This window comes from Haemaphysalis longicornis, unplaced genomic scaffold (genome assembly GCF_048455015.1).
Source record: "Haemaphysalis longicornis isolate Haplotype H1 unplaced genomic scaffold, Haemaphysalis longicornis Haplotype H1 scaffold_1, whole genome shotgun sequence".
NCBI lineage: Eukaryota > Metazoa > Arthropoda > Arachnida > Ixodida > Ixodidae > Haemaphysalis > Haemaphysalis longicornis.
Window position 1 is genome coordinate 406,275,874 of NW_027526203.1, and position 10,253 is coordinate 406,286,126.

The window sequence follows — 10,253 nt, forward strand, 5'->3', positions numbered from 1 at the left end:
TTGGATTGGATTGGATTGGATTGGATTGGATTGGAAATCGTTTTAGCAGCAGTAAGCATGATAATCAGCTAATCCTAGACAACAAGTAAACCTAAGAATAACCTGCTGAACCTTAGCTCACGCTACGTGTGTCCTGGCATAGCCGAGCTAAGCCACTGCTAATTTTTTCTTCGTTTCGATTAGTAACGCACTAAGTAGTTACGTTGACACGGCCACAATACCGCTAATCTGATGAAGCCCTTCTTTGCCTCGAGAAGCTTTTAGAGAACGCTTCTTTTTCAGCAGAGAACAACCGAAGAAGTCGTATATTGCGAATGCCACTTTGCCTGAGACCCGTGCTTTTGCAGGCAGACATAGCAAACTAACAAAATAAAATATTCACTTTTACTACGGTGTTACATGTTACACGCAAAGATTCGTGAAGGCTTCGAGGAGGATAAGCAATATAGGTTCTTACACGGCAGGCCTTAAAACACCAAAACTCACTTTTTTGCCCTTTCTGGCAGATGCCTTATACCGAATTCCTGCTCTCAGTTATGGTAAGATTTCCAGTGTGCAGTTTTATGCGATCGCTAAAAGCAACCAAGACTGCTTTTAAACCCCTTCTGCTGATAATGCATGAACTTGGCACCATACGATAACTCAATGCCAAAATGGGGGTCTCGACGCTAAGAGATGCAATTTCTCATCTCCATATCTTCAGGAGTTGCATCGTCCTTCACTTCCATCCATACTGCACACGCTCTCTTAAAAGACGTGCGTCTTGGGTGGCAAACAAAACTGCACTTGGTTTCCTATAGACTGTGACAAGCGCTGTATCTGCCGGTATAGGACTGCTTTGAGCTGATGTTTATCGGAAAATGAACTTTTGAATCAAACATCCAGCTTGTTCGAGAGCAGTGCATCAAACAGGATAAAGCCTAACACATGACAATTCCAGATTTTATTCTTCGATAGTCCCCATTTCGAAACAGTGATTTAGAAATCTTGCAGCCTGTCACAACCATGCTGACCGTGCGGTTAGTGTGTCCTCGTTTTCTTTTTTTTTTTTTACAATGTGCTACTTATCCGGTAAGTATTTCAAGCAATTTGAATCAATAGCCTCATTTTTTTTTATATTCGTTTGCAAGCATTCAAATGGCAAGACGTCTTTTATTTGATTTTTATAAAAAATTAGACCCTACATTTTTATTCCCAACGTTTTCTACTGAGACACCGGTTCCTGCGTTTATTTTCATGTGTCAGTAGCTTAAAAAAGTAGTTTCGAACGCAGCCGTGATGTCGGAAAGACGTTGTCGAAATTAAAATTTATAAAACCAAAGCCCCTTTCAGCTCAGGAAAAAAAGTCGTTCCTCTCGCCAGCAATGCTTTCAAGCAATCATATCAAAATTGATTGCAGTGCGGTGGTTATTCAGGCATTCCTACTAAAAAACCAATAGCAGAATGATACTTTCTAGACATCATGACGTTGATTTTTATAGTCGTAGCGGTTTTCCCCCGAAATTGCATAAACTTCATTCGGCTTCGCGAAACCTGACAAGCCCATTTCCATTTTTAACGAACCACACGCGGCAGCTTTACAAACTGTTTGAAGCTAACAGAGGTTACAATAGAAGACTAAAACCAAACTATAGAGTTTCCTTTCACGTTAATTTATTTATAAGGTGAAAGGAAGATTATCTTCAACAAGAGCAAATTTTTGCTTTGCGTATGTAAAGTGGACGTTTGCTACAGCATTAGCGCAAAATATAAAGCTCAAACGAAAGGAAACTCCCTACATTTGCTCTGATGTAATACTATCCTAGCAAGGACTTTTATATCATCAGAAATATTTAGGTGGAAAATCAGAAAAACGCCTGCGTATTGTTCGTTCTCGAAAGAGTGTATACCTTTTCTACTTTTCTTACTGAATAAAAAATACAGCTGCTCTGAGTTTTAAAGGATATTGTAACGTAGTATTTTGGTTACATACTGCCGCTACCGTAGCATGAAGATTGCAGTGAAGAAGTCGAAACGTTGAAGAGAGGTTTAAGGTAACTTGTTTACTTTACTGATGACATTGGTGACATTTAGCACATACAAACTTGAAACAATTACACTTATTACATAGATGAAAAAGACAGTCAAAAGATTCAGTGTACTTATCGGGACATAGTTGGCGGGCGAATGGCTCCCGGCGGGAGGGCACGACGACCGGCAGCAAGCGGATCTCCTGGTGTTGCTCTCCCTCTCGCCAGAGGGGCCGCGTTATATTTGCTTTGGGGGGACGCATTGGGGGAAAAAGCGCATCCTAGCATGTGCGGACTATCGGGAGCAAGTCTTAGGCACACCCGCAGCCAATCAGGAAGACGCTTCTAAGCTCCAATCAGACATGTCCCCGCCAAAGTGAAAAGGACCAAAAACACACACAAGGTTTCGACTCGAAAACGCGCGCCTGGAGAATTACGGGCGTAGAGCAAGTAGTTAGACAAAACGCACTAAAGTAAACAGGGGAAAAAGGAAGGTCGTCAGAAGAACACAGCGGCCCGCGTAGGCGCGCAACGGGGGTCGGAGACGCCACAGCCGCTGTAATACAAGATGCGTCGATGGTCCCTCTCGAGAGCCGCGTCTCCCGGGTCGGCCGACGGGCCACCACACACGCCGGAGCCGTTTCTCAGAAAAAAAGGGGGCCACGGCCCAGCCGCGTCCGAAGCGTTTTCAAACACAACACTTTGGAGGAAGAGCCCCGGCGACGGGAACAGAACTCCAAACAAACAGACAACATCAAGATACCTCGGCTTCGCGACAATATAATTACACACAAAATTGCTCTCGCGGCCGACATGGTAGGCGCGCAACCGTACTGCATGTCGCAGCGCAATGCTTAATGCGATAATGCGTTGCCCTTCTCTGCGTTTACATTCCGGGGTGGACGCCGCATCGGAACGTCACCCCCAATGAAAACAGTGCGTAGAAGTTAATCCCAGTCGTTCCGTGCATCGCAGTCAGATGTCGGTCGACATCCCCGGCTTAACAAACGGCTGTTGTTACGCCGCAGGCGTATCAACGCCATGTGATGGTGCTGTCTGGGCCGTCTTTAACAATTCCGCAATATTTCTGTTCATGTCGACCCCGAGCGATTTGATAAGTTCTATCAACCCTCCGAAATGCGTTTTGTTACATTCTTTGTTTTAAAATATATTGTACTTCCGGAATCTCATGCACGCATCGAAAACAGTGTTGCGCGTTAATTTGCGTCGAAGCGAGCCTTTGCTTTTGCCATAGTGAACAAACTTTGCCCGGAATCACCCTCGATACAACTAGGGAAATAATATCGCGATATGTATATATATATATATATATATATATATATATATATATATATATATATATATATACATATATTTAAGCTCACAAGATTCAAAATATATTTGCGCGAATTTCTCACTTCCCCTGCATACTCCGAAGCGTACTTAATAGGCATGAGCCTCTCAAATGCCATGGGCTTGGAAGCCTTAAGCCATTGCGAAATTGGTTTAACTAACCGAACCTAATGGGTTCATTGTCAACAATGTAAATTTTAATATCGTTGTCTGGTTCAATTTACCGTAAAAAAATTAAGATTCGTAGGTAGAGTCTCTACATCTGTGAACGGTCACTCGCCGTTGAACCGCCTAACAAAATCTCCCTTTAGTTCTGGCTTTCTCACGAAGGGACATCTGCGGTGTTTCCTACAGCACTCGCTGCTTGAGACTAAAGGCAATTCGAGCGCTGTCACACACAGATGGCTTGTGATATCTTTTTTCACCTACATTGGGAGTGAGGCAATATAGCGGCGTCGCGTTACTCCGGGGATGTCGACCGACGTACCCCTACATTGCGCAGTAGGACGGGTCAAGTTCTACACACTGTTGCCATTGGAGGCAACCCCGGGACGCAGTGTCCACCGCGTAATGTAAACAGATAGAGCGACAACATTCCGCGATCGTACTGCGCTATCCTTTGACACGACTGACACACAGCAATTTAGTTTGTTTACTTTATATTTCTTCAAAACTGGATCAGCTGTGCCATTGCTTTATTTTTTAAGTTAAAACTTGTGAGGAAAAGCTGTGCCGTCTTTTGGGAACAAAAAGTATCGGGGCATTCGCTGATTCTGCACTTGAATATCTCTGGTGATATTAAAGTTATTATTATGATCAGCAGCTTAGTATTTATCAGTGTATTCTAATGAAATGCATATTTTATTGAATTGTGTATTATTCGTTTGTGCTGAATATCTTAGGCTCATTCTGTCGCAAACATTCACCTGGCATGTGTTAAAACAAACATTTACTCTTGTTAAACATAACCTTCCCCATTCCTTGGGCTATGTTCAGACTACCGACGCAAAAGCCATATCGTGATCCATGGACGTAGAAAAACGGCGTGTCACGCAGATCGGTTGGCTGAAACGTGAAATGACGTCGTTCTTTAAAGTTATTACGACAGTTTCGGCAACAGTCTGAACCCGGCCTTACGAGGAAATTCCTGTAATCGAAAACCGTATAGCTGCGCTCTAAACCCTATTTGTTACCTATGTCAACTCAAAACAGTTCGTAAAACTGCAGGTTTTGGTCTTTTCAAAAATTAAACGTGCTAATTAGCCGGGATTATCCGGGACAGATTTCGCAAAACAAAATGAAATTTTTGCACTTTAGGGGAAAAATTATTATAACAACAGAATGACAACATTCGGATGTCTGCAAATTACGATCGTGCTTTTGCGTTTTCAGGAAGAATACCGGAATCTCCGCCCCAGCGAAATCAGTTTGGACATTATTGCTTGGAAGCACTACTGGGGAGAAGAACAAAAAAATTCTTCTTGAACAGAAGTGCGGTTGTGCGGGTAAATATTAATCTCAACAAAGTATTGCCGACGTCACGGCTATGTTAGAAACGACTCTGCAACACTTTTTTCGACTTTTTTTTTTTTGAAATCTTAAGTGGTTGCAGAACGTTGTCAACCAATGCATCCAGTACTTAGATTAGGGGGTCGCAAAGTACCTCAGCCAAAAATTACTGCTCTGTGCCCATCAGATAACTTGTAAACTCGCTCAAAATATTTTTCTCTCTTTCTCGGTCTTGCGTTCTTCGACGGCTCGAATTACGTCACTAAGGCCATGCAGCGGCTGTTGGCCGTCTTTCCTTCAGTTGCAGCAATGAACGCTTTTCGATAGCAACATTAAAAAAAAGCCACAAAAACAAAGCGTAAATGGAAAGCGTATCTGGTGCGACAAACAAATCACGGAGAGCCGCTCCGTGATTTCGATCACTATACCTTCCGCAGTGGTTCCACACACGAAAGAAAGAGTGAAAGCGCTTATAGAAAATGTATCAGGGTCCCTTTAAAAAGCGGTTGTCACTCAGCTACACTCTAAGGCAATAGCGTACTTCAGCGTCACCACAATGCGCTGGAGTAACCAATCCATTCTGAGAAAAAAGCTCATTCGGCGAATAATAACAACTCAAAAATGTGATATGCAGTGGCATTGCGCACTGAAGAACGTCACGATTGCATTGCGTAATGCCAAAGCGCAGAACAAACTTTTGAGTCACATCGTTTGCCTGACATTATCATTTGCCGAAATCCCATTGTGGTTGCATGGATTGGTCAATTGAGTGCATTGCGCTGAAGCTGAACTACAGGGTTACTTTAGAATGCATAAACAGGAACTGTTGTCTGAATTAACAATAAGGATATTGGACTTAATTTCTTCGAAAAATATATAAATACGCTTTGCCGTTTGTACGCCTAGAAATAAGCAGGAGAAGGACGGTCTATTTCTATAAAGGTCCCTCCACTTAGCGTACGCCATGTGCGAATCCTTGCGTGAGGATAAATGTTCGTTGACATTCTTCGGAAAGATCCCGCTTTCACGCATTTTCGGTATTTTTCATTGCTCTTTCATTATCAGTCTCATTTCGTATCGACAGCGTAATGGTTGTTCCGTGCTTTTCCAGACGCTTACATCGCGTATTGCCCGTTGAGGACGCGTAAGGCAATCGCACCGCACCCCTAATGCTTTGCGCCGTCTCCTTCACTGCTGTTTTGTTGAGCTGATAAATAAACGCAACGAATGGATTGAGGAGGAGGGAGAGGAGTTCCATCTTGTGCAAGCACGCACAAGCAAGCAAGCTAGCAAGCACAGAGCAAGCACAACTAAATAATCACATTCGCTCCACAGGAGTTCATGAATTCAACCGACAATCCCATGGTCTTCATCGCCAGATGCGTCTGTGTATGCAATCAAAAGCGCGGGAGGCAGTAAAAAATCCAACGCAATCAACAGCGAAGCGCCAGGTAAAGAAAGCCTGAATGCCGATGTTTACACTTTTTGGAGCGGGTGGTGATGTACCAATGCTTTATTTACGTTTGTTTATATGTGTTTGTGTACATACATGCGGTTAATCTAAAATTCCAAGGAGACTAGAAGGGAAGAAAATGTACGATGCCAGCGATTTGGTTGGCTCCTTTGCCGGAGAAAGAAAAAAATCCTGCAAGCATAACTTATTCAAAAACAAGAACGTAGGCCCACGGCAACTCACTGAACAAGGTCGATAACAAATTCTGCGCAGGGCAGAATCGCAGAGACTCTTCTTTTTTTCTTGCTGTTCGACTTAGTTCGATGCATCCACGTAAAATTTGGGAGAAATTATCGCATGGTTCTGAATTATCTTGTTTCCATTTTTTATTAATGTTGCTGCTCTCGGTGCGCCAACTGAAATCTTCGCATTGATTTTGTTTGCGTGTTCAAATTATTTGCGGCTGCCGCATCTTCCCATCTTTTCGTGGTGTGCAGCCTGATTACAACTTACCTATAAACGGGAGTTGGTCTTCGCCGCACGCCACGGCGCTGCTGCAATGTAGCAGCCATGCAGAACACAGCCGCCTGAAAGGCTCGCGGGCGCTGCACCTGACAGCACGCCCGGGGCGGAAAGCTCCATTCAGCTATCTTCGGACTCACGCTTTTGTTGCCGTAGCGGCGCTTCTTGCTTTTCCTGTGTTCCTCGCCGTTCGGCTCATTGTCCCTCGGGCCATGAACAGCGCCATGGAACGCAGCTAGACCACGCTGTCCCGCTGGCATGAACAAAACAACAAGCGCGGACCGTTTGATAGCCTCCTCGCGACGAGGCCAGGTGCACGTAAGCTGAGCAAGCATTCCTATAGGAACTGGTGTTAACCCGGCAAAGCTCTCTTATCTCGCACAAATTTACCGTGGGGACCTCCATGTGCCGTCTCCAACAGATGTGCACTCTGCAATCAACTGGGGCTGGGGCTGGCACGTGGTATTAAAAAATATCCCTGTGCAGTGCCAGGTCGCCCATTGCTCGTGCGTAACACGTGGCTTTCAACGACTTAACAGGTGCCCAACACAGGTGTTGTCGTCCTGTTGAGCGCAAGGTAACGAATTTGCTTACGAAACGCGGTGGCTGTATTTCTTTATTGGTGCAAAGTACGTAGCGTCCTTTCACTTAATGGTGTGTGCCATGTGCTAAAGAACTCAGGGAGATCGAAATTAGCTAGCAGCTCTTGAATACGATATGCATTATTGCGTAGGTTTCATTTTGGCAGTTAAACTCGCACGCGACGCTAGGTGCAATAAACGTTTCAAACGGACAAATAAACAACTGAAAAATAAGTCCGACCGTTCCTGTCGGCTCATTGCGCATTTTAGGCATTCGAAATAAGTCCAGGCGGGCTCCTTGGGTTTATTCTTCCTTAGACGTGTACACGTCTCACTTTGAAGCACTGCATCGCAGCCAATGATAGCTTTCTGCGGGCGTCCGCAGAATATTTTGAAGTCGCAGGGAAGCGATCTAGAATTTGCGTCGCCGAGCTAGAGGCCCAGACTCATTAAGAAATTTACCAAATAAAGATTAATAAAGAAACTGGGCGTTCCTCACGGTATTTGAAACACTACAGATGCGCGATAGACCTCATGCGTAACCGGAAAGGTGATTTATACGAGAAAAACAGCTTTGTTGCGTTGATACTTCGCACTAAATATGGCTGGGGGATTAATGGATTCACCTTGAGACTAATCTGCTAATGCGTTAATCACGATCAAATCTTCAAGAAGCTGCATTGGTTAAACTCGCGTGAGGTAAATAAAACAAGGCATGCCCCTAAGCTTCCTAAAAAAATGTGCGTCACTTTGCCTGAGAATAATTCCCACAAACTATTTCACTTTACATCTCAACAGGGGGTGCGGGCAGGATGTACAAGTGCCGACGATAAAAGCCACTAGTTTGCCGTGATGGCAAAGTAGAGCGACAGGGGAGCTGATCTCTTGTTAGTTTGTTTAGTTGTTTGAGTGTCTCTCTCTCTCTCTCTCTCTCTCTCTCTCTCTCTCTCTCTCTCTCTCTCTCTCTCTCTCCTCTCTCTCTCTCTCTCTCTCTCTCTCTCTCTCTCTCTCTCTCTCTCTCTCTCTCTCTCTCTGTTTGTTTTCGGTATGCAAGATACCATCCTCAGTTTAAGAAAAATGTGTTAACGTGCGTTTCTGACGCCTCTTCGCAATTCGATGTAACTGCGGCCAAAGGAACCGAACCAGGGTGTTCGGACCCCGCGTAATGGTGGCGAGCCATGAGCTCCCTTGATTCCACAAATACTGCCGGTTATTAAAATTGTAATAGACGTGCAAGATAATGTTTAGAGCATCGGGATTGACTGCAAACGAGCCCAGAAATGCGCTGCTGTATGTAAATCAGAACAATTTCTTTCCACCTCAATTGAAATATTTTTGCGAGTGCCTGAAATGACCAAGTTCTGTATGATAAATTATATATTGTTCCATTTTGTTGTGTTTTTGTGATTTCTCTATGTATTGTAATGTGCATGAAATAAATAGGCGGCATTACTCCGTAGTATTATCATGGCCGGCTACATGCTAACCGACCTTCCATCCTTTGGCTCACTTCGAGACCTGATTGGGTTTAGATGGGGTCTTGCGATGGGAGCAAAGTTCATAGGAACAAAGACATGTGAGGCCTAGAGTTCAGTTGCAATGGTTTAGAAGATCTCTGTTCGAAGCGCCCCCCGGTTGGAGAAACAGCGCAAATTAATTAAAAAAAAACGCTTGTGGGCTTTGCGGTTAAGCTGGCTTGAAACATTTTGCATATTACCTTTGTGGTATATATGTATTTATGCACAGGAAGAGAGACAGAAAGAAAAAAAAACAATCCCGACCTTACCACGGCTTTATTATTTCTTTTCTCTCTCCCTGTACATACATACATACATACATACGTACAAACATACATGCGTACATACATACATACATACATACGCACATACATACATACATACATACATACATACATACATACATACATACATACATACGCACATACATACATACATGCATACATACATACATGCATACGCACATACATACGTACATACATGCATACACACATACGCACATACGTACATACATACATACGCACATACATACATACATACATGCATACATACATACATGCATGCATGCATGCATACGCACATACATACATACATACGCACATACATACGTACATATATTCGCACATACATACGTACATACATGCATACATACATACGCACATACGTACATACGTATACATACATACATACATACATACATACATACATACGTGCATACATACATACATACATACATACATACATACATACATACATACATACATACATACATACATACATACATACATACATACATACATACATACATACATACATACATGCATACACAGTAAAAGAGAAGGAAAGTATAAACAATCCGCACCCTTCCAGAGCCCTGCACGAGATATAGCGTTATCTATCATTACGTCGCTAAGTTACGGGACCAAAAACGACCGGCATCATGCCTCCCTCCTGAACAAGTGAACTGAGACGGGTTAGTTGTGGTGCATGATGCTACTAAAAAAAACAGCGCCAAAAAACGATACGACAGGGAGGTCACCTGTTTGTCTTTACTTCCAGTCGTATCGTTTTTTGGCGCTGTTTTTTCTAAGTAGCCTCCCTCCTGTGTACATACATTCCTGTGTTTTTTACTGTCTCGGTCACACTTCGGAATAGTACAATGTGGTTTAACCTTTTAGGAAAGCGTTATAATATGTAGCGAAACGAGAACATGTACCGGCCTTGAAAGGTACTCAGAAATAAATTTTGCAATACCATGGCTTTATTTTTACAGAAACATGACGGACAAATTATAATTAATGCACTAATA

At 43.3% G+C, this 10,253-nt stretch overlaps 1 long non-coding RNA gene across 1 annotated transcript in view; it reads right to left on the reverse strand.

The window, feature by feature from the left end:
- LOC144155459 (uncharacterized) overlaps positions 1-10,253 on the reverse strand; it is an 86,087-nt gene that overhangs the window by 48,134 nt on the left and 27,700 nt on the right. Inside the window, exon 2 of the long non-coding RNA XR_013319577.1 lies at positions 6,987-7,099. This is a non-coding gene — a long non-coding RNA (uncharacterized LOC144155459). The remainder of the gene's footprint in view (positions 1-6,986; positions 7,100-10,253) is intronic.